Source organism: Monodelphis domestica, chromosome 2, assembly GCF_027887165.1.
Source record: "Monodelphis domestica isolate mMonDom1 chromosome 2, mMonDom1.pri, whole genome shotgun sequence".
In the NCBI taxonomy this organism is placed as follows: Eukaryota; Metazoa; Chordata; class Mammalia; order Didelphimorphia; family Didelphidae; genus Monodelphis; species Monodelphis domestica.
In genome coordinates, this window is record NC_077228.1 from 242,201,064 (window position 1) to 242,220,272 (window position 19,209).

Sequence of the window (19,209 nt, forward strand, 5' to 3'; positions counted from 1 at the left end):
TTGACTTCTTTCAAGTACCAGATAAAATCTCACCTTCTGTATGAAGGCTTTCCTGGGGGCAGATAGGTAGTACAGTGAGAGCCAGGCCTGGAGATGGGGGGAGGTCCTAGGTTCAAATCTGGCCTCAGACACTTCCCAGCTGTGTGACCCTGGGCAAGTCACTTGATCCCCATTGCCTAGCCCTTACCACTCTTCTGCCTTGGAACCAATACACAGTATAGATTACAAGACAGAAGGTAAGGGTTACAAAAAAAAAGGCTTTCCTGATATCCTCTTAATGCTACTGTTTTTCTTCATTTCATATTTGTTCTATATACCTGTCAACAAACATTTTTGTATAGCTTGTTAAGAACAGTTGTTTTGTGTTGTCTTTTCCCATTAGATTGTGACTCTCTTTTGCCTTTTCTTTGGTATTCTCAGAGCTTACCTTGAAAAGAGTAGGTACTTAATGAATGACCATGCTTGAAATGATACCACATTTAGAGATTTATAATGTTAACTAACAGAGACCAAGATTCTTAGAATCATGGAATATCAATAAATACCTAATTTGTTTATCTTATGTTACAAATAAAAAGTCAAGGTTAAAGTAAAATGATTTGCCCAAGGTCAATTGGATTAGTGGCAAGCTAGGACTAAAAGATCTCTTGGCCTGTCAATTCTCTTTACTACACTTTGCTGACTCAATTTACTATTAGTTCACATTCTAGTGCCTTATCCACTTCCTCCTACTGCTGAAAGATACATTCTCCTATCTAAGCACCACACATCTCTCAGTAAATTTCAATTTGGGATGTAATGAGGAAAATAAACAGTGAACTTAAGCATGTGGAATCTCAACCACACTACACAAGAATATCCATCCACCTGTACATGTCTTTTCCATGGCTGAGAGGTAACAAACTTCAAAATACCACCTGAGACAAATTAGTTCACAGAAAACTATTAAAATTACAATGAAGTCATCAACCCTGGCCCAACAAAGGAATATAGCATATGGGGGGGGGGGGGGAGATTGGCAGGAAAGAAAGAAAAGAAACTGTGGATAGAGTATTTGGATCTGGAATCCTGAAGACCTGAGTTCAGATCTTGCTGCAGCAATGACAGACATGCAAGTAACAGTTTCAGTTTCCTCACCTGTTAAAATGCGGAGAATAATAGTATCTACCTTAAGGGTTGTGAAAGTTCATGAAATAACATGATATAAATACTTTGTCAAACTACTATATAAATGTTAATATCATTTAAATGGGCATCAAGATCTAGGCAGTTAGTAACCATTACCCCTTTTCACTTATGGGATGAAGGATCTATCTGTTTCCATAGGAAGACTATACCAGTTTCTCTTCTAGTCACAGCTATACCAGAAAGCTATAAAATGTGGCTATCATAAACTGAGGGCCAAAATTTATTTCTCTAGGCTGAAAAACTCCCTGAATGTAGCTGTAGAAAAGCTAACCTGGATTATATCATTAGTAGCAAAAGGGCCAGTTGGATATCTTCCAGTTGACCATACCACCCATACAATAGCCTTTATTAAGGCCAGTGCTGAGACAGAAATATGCCATGGCCTTGGTGATATTAGCCTGGGTGAGGCCCTTTGAAAATACTGACATCAGCCAAACCTAGGGTGATAATGAATACCCTAGATATTGGTGAAGGTCTCAGTTCATGGAAGAGATACTTTCCTAGTCTGTCATACTCTAGAGAAACTGATTAAAATTAAAGTGAAAGAATTAAGACATACTAGCCAAATAGCAATCCCTCCCTTTCCCCTCCCCTTATCCCCACACCCAGTTTACATGGAAATACATTTTTCTGGAATGACAACTTCAACTCAATCTTTGACTGCACCCACTGAAACCATTTGAGCCAAGCACACCCTAAATAGAAGAGATTTCCACAGACCTGAGACAAAATTGAGATCTGAGGGGACTCTGGCCACCACCACTACAGCCCCTTAAATTCAAATTTTTCCATTGATGGCCCCATAACTTCCCAGGTCCTTTCCAGCACAAGGAAGGAGGAGTGAGGGGGCAAGCAAACTATCTGGGTTATATCATTAGCAGCAGGAAAGCCCTTAAGTAGCAATCTTATTTATAGAGAAGCCTCTGAAGGTTGAAGGTTAACGACATAGTTAAGGAGCTATCCAAAGTAGTTAATCTGAATTTCAAAGAAAGGGGACAAATCAATGAAACCTTACTCCACAGCTGGTATCCCAGGAAAATTGAAGGACCAGTCAAGAGCTGTTTATCTTGAAATATTCATCTCAGAATGAAGACAGTTTCCCCTTCTCTTTTTCTTTATCCTTTTCAGTTCAGCTATAAACCCCCTCAGCCTACTCACTGCCTGCCAATTGTTCTGTCTTTCTCTCCTCCCATTCAGCTCTCCTCCCTCTGTATTTCTCATACCTCTCCAGTGTGTCTAGGCTGGTATTTCAGGCTCTGCTTGGCACGATCCAGTCCTATCAGTAGTATAGTCCTGCCTTTCCTGACTCATTTACAGAAGTTGGTGGCTCATCCAACAGGTTGGCCTACCTCTTCTTAGCCAAACCCCTATGGATGTAGTTGCTTAGTGCCCTGTGGGGATAGACCAGGTTCCAAGCAAAATACTACAATGCAAATGTACTCTCTCATGGGAAGAGTTGCAAAATATAGATGCTTATTTAATCATCATATATAATTGTTCTGGCTACATCTTCATCTCGGAATGCAAGTTCAAAGGTAAAAACCTTTAACAAGAGGCATAAAGGCTCACCAAGCATCCCTAGCCTTCCTTCTTTTCTATCTCTGCACTTCCTCCCCAGCAGGTCCAAACTCACAAGGGTTTCAACTACTATGTACCAGTGACTCCCAGGCTCTCCATTTCTAGTCTTCAAGATTCTCCTGACTAGACTTGACTGGTTCCGCCCTCCACATGATGCCTCCTCTATCTAGTTTACCATTTCTAAAAGTTACATGTGGCAAACTAGGTATCATTAGCTTCCTGTGGTCCCAGAAGCCTAATCTTAAATTACTGCTAAGGTTCATGAAGCCGGCCTTGAACATCTCATCTTGTACTTAGGCAGCAAGGAAAAACATTAGAAAAACTGTTGTGACTCTAATAATCTGTACTCCTTTCAACAAAGTCACACTGGAGAATAGCCTTCACTAGAAAGACTTTCTTTGACTATGTTTAGTCTAGCCCATCCCACAGGGGTACACAAACCATTTTCTTAACTCTGATGGATTCCATTTACAATTTTGTTTTCTAATTATTATGTGTGCATCATCAGGCAAATGCCTCAATGGCACAGACAATATCTTCTCTCAGATATAATATATTAATATAATTAATACAATTAATATAATTCCTGGAATCAGAAAGACTTGAGTTTTAAAATGGCCCAATTATTAGTTGTGTGATCACAAGTCACTTAAACTTTATTTGCCTTAATTCACTGGAAAAAAGAAATGGCAAACCAGTCCAGTATCTTTCCTAAGAAAATCTTGTGGAAAGCACTGGTATGCTATGGTCCAAAGGACCATGAGTTGGACATGACTTATCATCATCATGAACAACAACAAATAAAACCAACTTAAGAGTCTGGAAACTTAATTAATTGCTAGTTCCTGCTTTACCCTAACCAGGTACATGATCTTGTTTTTTCTAGAATATTTCTTCATCTGTCAAGTAAGAGGGTGTAGCAGAAAATAATTTTGCTTTAGTAACTACCTACTTACATACCCATATTCAGTAGTGCAATAATGTGTTCTAGAGCTTAGGAAATGAACCTATATTTTATTGAGAACTTTTTTCAAAGAGTTTTGGGTATACTCTCCAATTGGATATAATAACTTTATGAAGAAGGTGCCATGCTGTTGGATTATACCTATAATTTCATTGGTGTGGGCAAGTCTCTCCTTTAGAAATTCCCTCTAGCAATGGAGTTAAGTAACTTCAGACAACTTAAAAGTTTTAGTTACGTGGGGAGCCAGGAGACTGACTTATTTGCTCATGGCCATCCAGCTAGAAAGTACCAGAGATAAGGCCTGAATCTGGCAGCCCTCACTAAAAATATTACCTTCTATCTACTACCTCTGATTCCTCACATTATCTCCATTTTATAAATGAGGAAACTGAGCCTCAGAAAGTGACCTATATCCCTAAAATTTAGACATAGATTAAGTATCAGAGGAAAAATCAGAAATTAGGATGCTGCAGGTTTAGTATTAGTGGAGACCACTGCTGGCCGGTTAGTAAGAGCCTCCTAAATATGTTTCAAGTATACAAGTAAGTTTCTGTTATGAGACTGGTGTAATAATATGCAATACATGACATTAATCACAAACCTTGCTGGTTCTCCATCAGAAGAACGATGTTTAACCTAGTCCAGCCTAAAAGGTACACTTATTTCTTTAACTCTTATGGATTCCATTTACAATTCTATATTCTAATTATTATGTGTTCAACACAAGGCAATAAATGCCTCGATAGCACAGACAGTATCTTTTCCTCAGAAATAATATAGTGATAACAACAATGAAGGCAGCTAAGGGGCTCTGTAGATATAACCCTGGACCTGAAGTCAGGAAGACCTAAGTTCAAAAATGGCCTCAGATACTAGATGTATGACTTTCGGCAAGGCACTTAAACTTTGCTTGCCTTAATTTACTAGAGAATGAAATGGCAAACCGCTTCCACTTCTATCTTTCTGAAGAAAACTTCATGGACACCAATTGGTATGGTATAGTCCATAGGACCTGACTCATATCATCATCAACAACAACAAAGAAAACTGACCTAAGAGTTGTGCTGCAAAACTCAGGATTCAGATTCAGAAAACCTTGATTCCCATGTGGACTTAGAGACTTACTACTTAAGTATGGCCTTGGCCAAACTACTCTCTTTTAAATCTCAAATTGTCAGGCTTAAAATAAGGATAATAATACTTGCCTAATCAATTTCACAAGGTCTTTGTGAGGTACAAAGGGGTTTGTATTAGAAAGTGATTTTCATAAACAATAAAGTATTATATATAAATGGGAGCTAACATTACCTCTCAACTACGAGTTTTATCATAGCACAAAGGTGCTTCTTGATTATGCCCATCATACAGATTCAAGAAGGTCCTATAGAGTTCAGGAAGCTTTGAAAATGAGCTTATACTCTGAAGACCAACCAAGTCAAATACAAAGAATATCAGCTTAGCCATATTCAGAGGAGGCCAGTTTATCCCCTAGAAATCTGCAGATTTCTAGTGATGGAAGCAGAAATTGAATACAAGCCTTTCTGACTCTAGGACCAGACCTTCAACCACAAACACAACTACTGGTACTACTACTACTTCTACCAACACTACAGTTACTACTACTACTACTACTACTACTACTTCTACCACCATCACTACAGCTACTACTAGTACTAGTAGTACTAGTACTAGTACAACTACTACTACTACTGCAATTTCAGGCTACATCCCTCTAAACTTGTTCTTTGATCAGGTCCTGCCTCCTCTACCTCTGAATTTAGATTCTCCATAAATAACTTAATAAACAGTGAATAAATGAGTAAAATATTGGTTGAAATGCTCCACCCTAATTCTCTGTCTAAACAGGATCATTGTGGAAGTAAAAAAACTATCCTTCCCTGGAAAGTCTTTTTTTTTAGTAGTTTATTTATTTATTTGTTTCTTTATTTAATTTAGAGTATGTTCTTTCCCTCTCCCCCTGCAGCCAATAAGCAATTCCATTGTGTTTTACATATATCATTGATCAAGACCTATTTCCATATTATTACTGATTGCAAAAGGGTGACTGTTTGGAGTCTCCATCCCTAATCATATCCCCATTGAACCATGTGATCAAACAGTTGTTTTTCTTCTGTGTTTCTACTCCCACAGTTCTTTCTCTGGATGAAGATAGCATTCTTGCTTATAAGTTCCTCAGAATTGTCCTGAATCATTGCACTGCTGCTAGTAGAGAAATCCATTATGTTCAATTGTGCTATAGTGTATCAGTTTCTGTGTACAATGTTTTCCTGGTTCTACTACTTTCATTTAGTGTCAATTCCTGGAGGTCGTTCCAGTTCACATGGAATTCCTCCAGTTCATTATTCCTTTGAGCACAATATTATTCCATCACCAATAGATACCAAAACTTATTCAGCCATACCCCTATCAAGGAGCATCCCCTCATTTTCCAATTTTTTGCTATCACAAAGAGCACAACTATGAATATTTTTGTACAAGTATTTTTCCTAATTATCTCTTTGGGGTACAAACCCAGCAGTGGTATGACTGAACCAAAGGGAAGATAGTCTTTTAAAGCTCTTTGGGCATAGTTCCAAATTGCCTTCCAGAATATTTGGATCAATTCACAATTCCACCAGCAGTGGAAAGTCTTCTTGGTCTGCCATGATATCCCTCTCCACGCTTCTTTCATTGTAAAAATGAATAAGGGTAAGGGTCTGGCCTAGGGTCACATTAGTTTCAAGAAGCAGGGAATGATTTAAATCAGGTTCTATGTCTCCAGATCCATGACTTTTGATTCCTATAAAACTGCACACACCATGAAACAGCAAGATGCTTTTTCCTAAAATAACTTTCAAGACCATAAAATGGATAAATTAAAATTACTATAAATAATACCAATTTCTTTTCTTCAGGCTATTTCTAAAAAATGCTAGCTTTAAAGAAATCCACTAGTAATTAATTACATTTACAAAACAGCTTTAACATCATTAAGTGTAGAAAATAAATCTCATTATCACATAGTCTGATAAAATATAATGACTTTGAACTTGATAAAAAGCAAGGAGAAAAAAAACTTTGGCATTTTGAGAAAATTGTTATGAAAAATATCTTATGATATAATTCTGATGCAAATCAACTTTGTGGGCTATAACTGATGAGAACTTAAACCTGAAACTTGCTGGAATATCTACTCTTCTGAATTCACCTTCTAAAGAAAAAAAAACACTTTCAAAATAATGATAATTTTAATTGGGCTTTATACTTCACCAAGGGATTGAAAAAATTTCTTGTCTCTACTATTTATTACCTGTGTGATTTAAGGCAAGTAACATAAGTTTCATAGGATTCAATTTCTTTTTTTTATAAAATAAAGAAGATGGGGACTTGTACTAGAACATATCTAAGGTTACTTACAGATCTAAATTTATGAACCCAATATGTTATTTGACCTAAAAACCCGATGAAATGGGGAATAAGAGTACTATCACTCACTTTCATTTAATATACATTTTTTCCCAAGTAGGTAATTCTTGATTGTAATCTTCCTTTGCCTTCTGGAATAGCATATTACAAGCTCCCTGAACCTTTAATGTAGTAACTCTTAATACTTGCTATATCTTGACTATGGCTACATGATATTTGAATTGTTTCTTCTTAGCTGCTAGCAGTATTTTCTCCTTGACCTGGGAGTTTTGGAATTTGACTATAGTATTCTTGGAAGTTTTCATCTTGGGATATCTTTCAGGAAGAGATCAGTGGATTCTTACAATTGCTACTTTACTTTCTTATAGTAGAAAATCAGGGCAGTTATCCTGATATTTCTCTAATGATGATGGCTATGAGCTTTTCTTTTTACCATGGATTTCAGGAAGTCTAATAATGCTTAAATTATCTACTCATAACCTATTTTTTCAGGTTAGTGGTTTTCCCAATGAGCTATTTCACATTTTGTTCTATATTTTCATTCTTTTAATTTTGCATTATTATTTCTTGATCACTGCTGAATTCGCCTGCCCAAATTTATCTATTTTTAAGCAGTTCTTTTCTTCAGTGAATTTGTGTATATCGTATTGCTTGTGCATTTTAAGAAATTCTCTTCAGTAGATTTTTATTTTTTGTTTCTTTTACCACTTAGTTATTTCTGCTTTTAAAGGTATTTTCTTTGGTTTGTATGTGCCTGTGTGTGTGTGTGTGTGTGTGTGTGTGTGTGTGTGTGTGTGTGCGCGCGCACGCGCGCGAGCCCCTCCTTTATCAAGCTATTTACTTTCTTTCTTTTTCTTTCTTTCTTTCCTTGTTTCTTTTTCTTTGTTTGTTTAATCCCGTTCCTACTGTCTTAAGAGTCAATACAAAGTATTAAATCCAAAGCAGAAGAGTGGTAAGGGCTAGGCAATTGGAGGTAACTGGCTTGCTGAGGATCACACATATAGGAAGTATCTGAGGTCAGATTTGAACCCAAGGCTTCAGACCTGGTTATCTATCCAATAACTCACTTCCCAGGCCATTGTGGAACAATTTTTTATGATTATCTGCCTTCACTTGCATTTTTTTTAAACAATTTTTCCTCTGCTTCTCTTATTCGATTTTAAAAATCCTTTTTGAGTTCTTCCAGGAATTCTTTTGGGACCTGAGACCAATTCACATTTCTTTTGAGTTTTAGATGTTGAAATTTTGATTTTTGTTCTCTTCTGACTTTGTTTTGATCTTCCCAGCTGCCATAGTAAGGGGAGGGAGGGAAATAATGTGATTCTTGTAATGGAGGAGGAGGAGGGAGAGGGAGGAGGAGAAGAGGGAGGAGGAAGAGGAGGAAGAGGAGGAGAGAAAAAAAAGAAAAAATATTTCCAAGCAAATTTATAAATATTACATTTAGCATATTACATTTGGTATAATATTAAGTTTTCAATATTACAAAACATAGAATCCTTTATTTTAGTTATATGGGGTTTTAGAAAGGAAAACATGAGAAACTTTTGGTTACTTAAGTATAAGTCCTGTCTCTGATATATACTAAGTGTGTGACCTTAGGCAAGATATAATGCCTGTCACAAGCAATCCTCTAAGACTATAAGTTATAAATAAGGGAATTTTGACACAATTGAAACATCCCCTCAACAATCTAAAGACTTTGAATTAGTAATTTCTCTGGGCCTCACTTTCCTCATCTGTAAAATGAGGTTGAATTAGGTACCTCTGGTGTCAGCTTTAGATGTATGATTAGATCTAGACCTTTAAACCTATGATTAGAGAAAATAATGATAATAAAAGTAGTCAAATAAGGACAGCCACATTATTCCATGATATTCAATAGTCTATTTACTTGATAAAGAAAAATGTTATAAAATATTGATGTTTTCTAGAAAATAGTTATTTTCTCCAAAAACCCTCTTTTAAACTTTTTAGGATTATGAGTAATCATACTATGCTGGTGGCTAAATGCATTTTAAAAATAATTATAAATGTGAGCTAGTGTTATTGCTGTTATTAACACCAATTATTATAATAAGACTCATTAAGCTATGACCATTTTGATATTACTGAGCTATGGGTGCTCCAATTGATTAATAAGAGAGGGCTACAATTATTTGATCTGTGTATAACAAAGCTAGTGGTGTTTTATCAGAGAGCTGGCACCTTTGGCATTTCCTTGGCATTGCTTATGTAAACAGAGCTTTGAAATGTCTAGGTAACCTAAAGAAGAGCCATTCTGTGTTTCTCTACCACCTAGCTAGAACAGGAGGCACTCTACAAGATAATTTCTTTTTTCTTCATACTGTCCAGAGAAGATGAAGGTCATGTCCATTCACTGCATGGATACCATGAACTGACTGGGTTGGGGAAATGTCCCTCCCTTTCTCTTTTATTCTATGGTCTTGATATCTGGGTTTGGAGATTTTGTTTTGGTCTCTTTGTTTGCCCATTTCAGTTCTAGGTGGAGGTAGTAACCTGGCATTGAGCCATGGGAATCTTGGAGGCAGGATTCCAGACCATCTATGCAGCCAACAAGTCCTATGAGGGAAGCCCTGAGCACCCAAGCCTGGGACTCAAACCAAGGGGAGACTTTGGACTTGGAACATAATTAGACTGTGCTATATATAAGAAGTGAGAGGAGAATCTCTTCCCCTCTCCAAAATGAGTTGTTGTTGGATAGAAGTGATTGTGCTCCTAAGTGTCAGGGGGATGTTTGTGTTTATTCTTGATATACTTTTGAATTAATATTTTTTAGATTTTTAAAAGTGAAACTGGGTTTAGGAGACCCAGAAGATTGGAGAACACCATTGGTAATGGTTGGATCTAATTGAAGAGGGATGAGAAAACTCTCCCCTATCTCCACTAAACTTCCTTAAAGATAATGGACCACTCTGAGGGAGGATTGAAATGCAATACATCTGGCTTTCAGGCAATAAGGGCCAGGAAGGACACTGTTGGCAAATATTTATTAAATGTCTACTTTAAGGCAGGCAATATGTTAGTACAATAGTATACAAAGAAAGGCAAAAGGCAATCCAGGCTTTCAAAGAAAGCACAGTTTTTGATGGAAGGGGGAAACAATATGTAAACATCTATGTATATGCAAGATAGATATATATATATACATATATATGTATATATAAGATCAGTTTAGTTAATCAACAAAGGGAAACATTAGCATTAAAGGGAATCATGAAAGGCTTCTTGTAAAGAATGATACTCTAGCTGAGACTTGAAAAAAGCCAGGGAAGCTCAGAGACAGAGATCAGGGATAGACAGGGAAAATATCAAGAACAGCAAAGGAGCAAGTGTCACTATGTCAAAGAGTACTGGAGATTTGATATTCCCTACTTTGAATATGACATCCAAGTGAAAAATATCTGGTAGTAAGGAATGGTTGCTCAGGGATGAAAAACAGATGAGGTCAAGGGTGAAGACATCAATTTGGAAGTCATAATAACAATCATATTAATAATCATATTAGATTACATTGAAAAGTAAAACATTTTCCTGAGAAATATCTTCAGACTTTCCTCTTTAATTTTCAAAGCAACTCTCTGTTCTAGGTAGGGGAGGCATTATAATTTTTCCATTTTGTAGATAAAACAAAGAAATTAGCTCAAAGTCATACAACTAATGGATGACAGAGCAAGAACTTTTTGGCTCATGGTTCAGTATTCTTTAAACTCATGATACATGTTTGAATCCTAAAATCTTATGACCAGAAAGAACCTTGGAGGTCCACAGCAAGCAAGCAATTATTCATGCCTTTTCTTAAAGACCTCTAGGGATAGAGGAATTATGAAGGATCTCTATTCATTTTTCAGATAGCTCTAATAGTTAAGCAGTCAATAAGTATTTATTTTTAAAAACCTTATTTTCTGTCTTAGAATCAATAATATTAAGTATTGGTTCCAACACAGAGGAAGGGAAAGAGCTTGGTAATAGGGGTTAAATGACTTGTTCACAGTCTTATGGCAAGGAAGTGTCTGAGGCCATCAATAAATATTTATTAAACATAATGTTGTCCATTCAAAGACAAAAAAGAAATTATCTGTCCTCAAGGAGTTTATATTATATTAGGTGAACATAAACAGAGAGCAAATATAAAATATATGCAAAACAAATGCCAAGGGATTTGAGAATTCCTAGATGAGTGTTTAGTATAGTGGAAAGAGTGGTTAGAAAAGCTAAATTAATAATTAATAGAATTCTTTCTCTGCTAATTTGCAACCTGTGTAATCATGGGTAAATTACTTAGCTTCCAGCTTGATATTTTATGATTCATTGGGCAGTGTAGTCTATTTGAAGAACTGCTAAAGACTTTCCTTCCCTTGGATAATAGAAATTTGAAACAAAAGGACCTTAGAGATCATATAATTTTCCTCCTTTTTCTACATATAAGGAAACTGAGGCCCAAAGGGAATACATTACTTGTTCAACAGCCACACTGGTAATCAGTATTAGAGTAAATCTTCTTGACTTCAAATGTATAAATAATAACCATTAAGTTCTTTTTTATTTCAGCCCAAATCCATGGGTAAGTAAAGGTTTGGATATAATATATGAACTGCAATTGATGAATGATTTGGTACATATATTTGCACAAATATAGAGCCTCATAGACTTGAAATGGTACCATATTATAGGGGTGGAAGAGAAGTTTATAACGTCATTTTTTGGATCACCTTCATTTCTAAATGTATCCCTTCTCTCTCTTACAAGGACTATTCCCTGTAACAAAAATGACAAAATGAAAATGGATGAATATTGTCTATATTGCTTTCAGTACCATATTACTGTAACAAAGGTTTATGAGGAAGATTTAAAAAAAATTAATTTATTTAGTCAATTTAGAACATTATTCCTTGCTTACAAGAATCACATTATTTCCCTCCATCTCCTCCACCTACTCTTCCCACAGCCGACTTCCAATTTCATTGGGTTTTACATGTGTCCTTGATCAGAACCTATTTTCATGTTGTTGATGTTTGCATTAGGATGTTCATTTAGAGTCTTAACTCCACAGCTATATCCCCTCAACCCATGTATTCAAGCAGTTGTTTTTCTTCTGTGTTTCTACTCCCACAGTTTTTCCTCTGAATGTGGATAGTGGTTTTTCTCATAGATTTTTCCAAGTTGTTCAGGATCAATGCATTGCCACTAATGGAGGAGTACATTACATTTGATTATACCACATTATATAAGTTTCTGTATACAATGTTCTCCTGGTTCTACTCCTCTCACTCTGCATCAATTCCTGGAGGTTGTTCCAGTCCCGATGGAATTCCTCCACTTTATTATTTGTTTGAGCACAATAGTATTCCATCACCAACACATACCACAATTTGTTCGGCCATTCCCTCATTTTCCAATTTTTTGCCATCACAAAGAGCGAAGCTATTTTTGTACATGTCATTTATATAATATTTTTGTACATGTTGTTTTCCTTATTATCTCTTTGGGGATACAAACACAGCAGTGTATGAGGAAGATATTTTACTAAGTGTTCTTTTCCTATGTGTCTCTACTCCAAAGTCCCTGATATGTCAGGCATGGTTACAGAAAATAATACTCTTCCTACCTCCTATTGATATGTTATTGATGAACTGAAATACAGCACACATTGGTAAAGTGGAAAGAGGTTAAATTTGGACTCAAGGTTTAGGATTTAGCTTTATGGTCATAAACAAATCATTTGAAATTAATTTTGCTTCTTTGTAAAATAAAGGGTTTAGATGAAATGGCTTCCAATATTCTAATCTATGTTCAAGATGGAGAACACAACAGTGAGCCTGACAGGTAAAAAGGAAACCTCACAAAAAAAAAATCAAAAATTCAAACTTTTTACCTTCATTTGAGGAAGGTAGCAGCAATGCATTGCACAAAAACAGATATAGGAAAAAGCTTGAAACACTATTCATTAAGATGATTTTCCTCTTTATTATATATAGAGCTATGTTGAGGTAGAAGCTCCTAGCAGTGTATTTCTTCCTCCAACACTTTTATATGACAGAAATCAGGTGAAAATGAACACTAAAGGCTACGGTGAGGTGCAGAGATGTAGTAAGAGTGAGGTGGGTACACAGAAATTGTAGAAGTAGAGGAGGTAAAGGAAACCACCTGTTTTTCCTTGTTGATGGAGGAGGAATTTGTAGGCTGATCTATGCATATTGGTCACCATTTTTCTGTCAGATTTCTATTTATTCTAACTTTCTGTTTTGGCTACATCTCCCAACTGCATGCCACTGTTCAATCTGTCCTCAATGCACAGAATGAGATCCCTTCCAACATCTACTTCATAGAAAAAAAAAATTAGATTGGATATCAGAAGACAAGATAAGACAAGATATCAGAAGTAGCTAACTAGCTATGAGAACGTTGCTAAGTCGCTTCTCTTTCCTTAATAAAACAAGGGTATAAGACTATATACAGTTGGTTAGATTATTTCTAAGTTGCACAAGATAGTGTGAATGATCGATAACATGGTACTCATAGGCCACTTGTATTCAATCAATTTAAGAGGGAAGAAGTCAACAAAATGAGTTGTTTACAAGGTCCTTTAATGTTTAAGACTATGTTCAGACTTTATGCTTGTTTCCATTTCAAAATAAAATGCTAAGAGAAAGTTGGAAACAGAGAGAGGAAGGTAGGGAGAGAGGTGGGGGGAGAAAGAGACAAGGAGAAGGAAAGATGTACATGAACAGGGGCAAGCACACACACATACATATAAAGAGAAGGTAGTGGAGCTAAGAGCATATTCACTAAACACAGTTGTGGGACAAGAAAGAGAGGTAAGACATCCATTCAGCTTCTGGTATATCCAACTTGGGACCATGGGAAAGAAGTATCTTCTCAGGGCTATCAGGAAACTCTTTAAAACTATAATTGCAGACTTTAAGTTATAGATATGCATTAAGTTATAGAGGGAATGTTCCTCTTCTGTGATGCAATCACAGATCAAGAAAAAAAAAGCATTATTATTTATATGTTTATTATAACAATTTATCCTTACAAATAAAATTTAAGGGCAATGAGGTAAGTCAGTGGATAGAGTACAGAGCCAGGAGAAAGGAAGACTCATCTACTGGACTTCAAATTCGAACTCGGACAATAGATACATAACATAGGCAAGTCACTTATCCCTGTTTGCTGCAGTTTCATAATATGTAAAATGAGCTGGAGAGGGAAATGGCAACCTCCTCTAGTATTTTTGCCCCCCAAACACAAATAGGGTAACAAAGAGTCAGATTAATATGATTGAAAAACAAATATTAACAAAATTGATACCAATATTAACAAATTATTTTAAGTTCAATTCAAAAAGCATAAATAGTAAACCTCTGGAAAAAATATAAGAATTAGTATCTTCATTTTACATGAGGGAAGCTTTGAAGAAAGCACTTAAAAAATTTTAGAATTCATGTAATTGAACATGGAGAATATTTGGTGAGAATTCTTCTGTTACTATCTGTTGATATGTAAGGAACATGGTCAGGGTCACAAGGTTGAACTCCAAGACCATTGTACTTTCCACTAGGCCACATATTTCCCAAAAAATGATATAATATTTGATTTCCTGTATATCACTGATTAATTTATCATCTAGCTCCTGAACAAATATAGTGACAGGGAACTTGATTTTTTGTTTGTTTGTTACATTAAAATGCCCAAGTTATCTCCTTTCCTCAATTCCCTCCCTACACAAAAGAAAGCATCATTTGACAAAAAGATACGTAGTATACAACCTGTACATAACTTGTATAGGCCATCTGTAAATATCCCAAAGAACAATCACTATTCTTAAGCACTTTGAAAATATTTCTATGTAAATTATTGAATGTTTTTTTCAATGATTGGGGCAATGGCAATAGGAGAAAACGGGTTACTAAGATGAAATTGCCAAAAAAAATTTGTAAACTAATTTTGTATGTGCGAGTGAAATCTTTGTCACATCCATGGAGGCTTGCAGAGGGTGAGTGTGAAGCAAACCACTGTACAATTTTTTTCCAAGTGCTAAAAATTAAACCAAGCAGCTTTTAAAAATGTATGTATATATATATAATATATATATATATATATATATATATATATATAACTATGCTTTGTGTGTTTTTATTTATTAGTTCTTCCTTTGAAGGTAGACATTCACAAGTTCCTCCCCAAAACATTAATTCTGTAACTATATATAATGTTTAATTAGTTCTACTCATTTCACTTCTCATACTTTAACCACAAAGAAAGATGCTTTAAATATTTCAGAACATATAAGTTATTTTCAATTTTCCCTGATCACCTTAGGAAATAACCTTATGGCTGGGTCAAAAGAAATACACAATTTTATAATTCTTTGAGTATAATTCCAGATTGTTCTCCAAAATGCTTGGATCAGTTCTCAATTCCACCCACAGTGTATTAGTGTTCCAAGTTTTCCACAACATTTCTAATACTTACAATCTTTTGTCATTTTAACTATTTTGATAGGTGTGAGATTTTTAATTCATTGTATTTATAATTATTCATTTTCCATATCATAATGCTTTTTATTTTTTTATTCACAAACACTTCTATTTATAAATGTGATAGGCAACATATTCCATACTTTTCTAATTTATAATATCTCCCTGTATGCATAGGTCATGTGTCCATTTTGATTTTATCTTGTTAAATAGTGCAAGATATTGGTCTATATCTAGTTTCTACTAGATTGCCCGACACTTTTACCAAATCGTAAATTCTTAACCCAAAAGCTTGGATCTTTTGTCAAACACAAGGTTACTATAATCTTTTACTGCTGTTTTTTGTATGTCCTGTTCTACTAATTTACTCTTCTATTTTTTAGTCAGTATCAGATAGTTTTGATAATTAGTGCTAGATGGTATTGAATAAATAAGGGTATGATTGTCATTTTCTATTGTCTCTAAGTATAAACAATGAATATTTCTCAAATTATTTAAATCTGACTTTATTTTGTAGTATTTGTAAATATGTTTTATAATTATGCTCATGTAATTTTGGAGTGTGTTTTGGCAGGTAAATTCCTAGATATTTAATTCTATCTGTGTTTATTGAAATGGGTTATCTCTTACTAGTTCTTTTTTTTTTAATCTGAAAGTATATATTCATTTATTTACTGGTGTATAATTTTGAACTGAATACTCAGCACAATTAAAGAATGACACAATTTCAAAATTTTATCACTTTAACTACAACTTAACCTCTAGAGTCATATTTTAAAAACATACTGAGGACTTACCTTTAAAGATTTTAGCAACTGTCAGTTCTCATGATCAACTTTTTTTTTTACATTTTTTAATTTGGTCAATTTCAAACATTATTCGTTGGTTACAAAAATCATTTTCTATTCCTCCACCCCACCTCGTGCCCCTCCCATAACTGACACGCAATTGCACTGGGTATCACATGTGTCCTTGATCAGAACTCATTTCCATGTTGTTGGTGTTTGCACTAGGATGTTCTAAATCCCCAAACATATCGCCCTCGACCTGTGAAATCAAGCAGTTGTTTTTCTTTAGTGTTTTTCCTCCCAGTTTTTCCTTGAATGTGGATAGTGTTCTTTCTCATAGATTCCTCCAAGTTCTTCAGGATCACTGCATCATCACTAATGGAGAAGTCCATTACTTTTGATTGTACGACAGTGTATCAATCTCTGTGTACATTGTTCTCCTAGTACTGCTCCTTTTGCTCTGTATCTCTTCCTGGAGGTTGTTCCAGGGCATACTCTCATTTTCCAATTTTTTGCCACCACAAAGAGCACAACTATAAATATTCTTGTTACAGTCTTTTTCCTTATTATCTCTTTGGGGTACAAACCCAGCAGTGCTATGGCTGGATCAAAGGGCAGACAGTCTTTTAGCACTCTTTGGGCATAGTTCCAAATTGCCCTCCAGAATGGTTGGATCAATTCACAACTCCAACAGCAATGAATTAATGTCCCGACTTGGTCACATCCCCTCCAGCATTCATTTTCTTTGCTGCCATGATAGCCAATCTGCTAGGTGTGAGGTGATACCTCAGAGTTGTTTTGATTTGCAGCTCTCTGATTATAAGAGATTTAGAACACTTTTTTGTGTGCTTATTAATGGTTTTGATTTCATAGATTGAAAATTATCCACTCATGTTCCTTGCGCATTTATCAATTGGAGACTGGTTTGATTTTTTTGTACAATTGACTTAGCTCTTTGTGAATCTGAGTAATTGGACCTTTGTCAGAGGTTTTTATTATGAAGATTGTTTCTCAGTTTGTTATTTCCCTTCTAATTTTGGTTACATTGGTTTTGTTTATACTAAAAATTTTTAACTTGATGTAGTCAAAATTATTTATTTTACATTTTGTGACTCTTGCTAAGTCTTGCTTGGTTTTAAAATCTTTTCCTTCCCAAAGGTCTGATATGTATACTATTTTGTGTTCACATAATTTACTTATAGTTTCCTTTCTTATGTTCTAGTCATTCATCCATTCTGAGTGTATCTTGGTGTAGGGTGTGAGGTGTTGGTCCAAGCCAATCTCTCCCACACTGTCTTCCAATTTTCCCATAAGTTTTTATCAAATAGTGGATTTTTGTCCCAAAAGCTGGGATCTTTGGGCTTGTCATAGACTGTCTTGCTGAAGTTACTGACTCCAAGTCTATTCCACTGATCCTCCTTTCTGTCTCTTAGCCAGTACCAACTTATTTTGATGACCACTGCTTTATAGTATAGTTTGAGATCTGGTACTTCAAGGCCACCTTCCTTTGCATTTTTTTCATTCTCTCCCTGGATATCCTTGATCTTTTGTTCTAACAAATAAACTTTGTTATGGTTTTATCTAATTCAGTAAATAAATTTTTGAAAGTTCAATGGCTATGGCACTAAAAAAATAGGTAAATTTGGGGTAGGATGGTTATTTTTATCATGTTAGCTCATCCTCCCCATGAGCAGTTAATGTTTTTCCAATTGCTCAGATCTAGTTTTAGTTGTGTGGAAAGTGTTTTATAGTTGTGTTCATACAGTTCCTGTATTTGTCTCAGCAGATAGATTCCTAAGTATTTTATACTCTCTAGGGTGATTTTAAATGGAATTTCTCTTTCTAATTCCTGCTGCTGAGATCTGTTGGAGATATACAGAAATGCTGATGACTTATGTGGGTTTATTTTGTATCTTGCAACTTTGCTAAAGTTGTTGATTATTTCCACTAGCTTTTTAGTGGATTCTTTAGGATTCTTTAAGTAGACCATCATATCATCCTCAAAAAGTGATAGCTTGAACTCTTCATTGCCAATTTTAATACCTTCAATTTATTTTTCTTCTCTAATTGCTACTGCTAGTGTTTCTAGTACAATGTTAAATAATAAAGGTGATAATGGGCATACTTGTTTCAGTCCTGATCTTATTGGAAATGCATCTAGTTTATCCCCATTGCAGATGATGTTGACTAATGGTTTTAGATAGATTCTGTTTATTATTTTTAAGAAAGACACTTTCTAGTGTTTTCAATAGGAATGAGTGTTATATTTTGTCAAAGGCTTTTCTGCATCTATTCGGATAATCATGTGATTTTTGTTGGTTTGCTTGTTGATATGGTCAATTATGTGGATGGTTTTCTTGATATTGAACCATCCTGCTATTGAAGACCTATTGAGCAAAAAGAACAAAGCCTTTATGGAGTAGCAAAATAACCCAAACTCTGCTCCTAAAAAGGACAGATTCAAGTCTCTCCAAGCCACGGCACAGCGTGAGATCAGGAAGATGCAAGACCGATGGTGGGAAAAAAACGCAGAAGAAATCCAGCGGTTTGCTGATATGAAAAACTACAAACAATTTTTCAGTGCCCTCAAGACTCCTATGGACCATTAAAACCCACCAGCACTCCCTTGCTATCCTCTGACAGTGACACTCTCTCATAAAAGATAAAAAAGGCATCAGCAACAAGTGGAAAGAACACTTCAGTCAGCTTCTCAACCGACCCACTTCAGTCGACCAAAGCGCCCTTGACCAGATCCCCCAAAACC

The 19,209-nt window shown here is 35.4% G+C and overlaps 1 protein-coding gene across 10 annotated transcripts in view; it reads right to left on the bottom strand.

Annotated features, from left to right (window-relative positions):
• Positions 1-19,209, bottom strand: part of GAS7 (growth arrest specific 7) — a 337,244-nt gene that overhangs the window by 102,261 nt on the left and 215,774 nt on the right. The window contains exon 1 of one of the 10 annotated variants that reach the window (XM_056817438.1): positions 2,412-2,824. The exons of 8 other annotated variants lie outside the window; for them this stretch is intronic. The gene's annotated coding sequence lies outside the window, so the exon portion shown is untranslated. Of the gene's footprint in view, positions 1-2,203; positions 2,363-2,411; positions 2,825-19,209 lie in introns of those variants that run through there. One more of the 10 variants, XM_007482983.3, reaches the window with a different exon arrangement.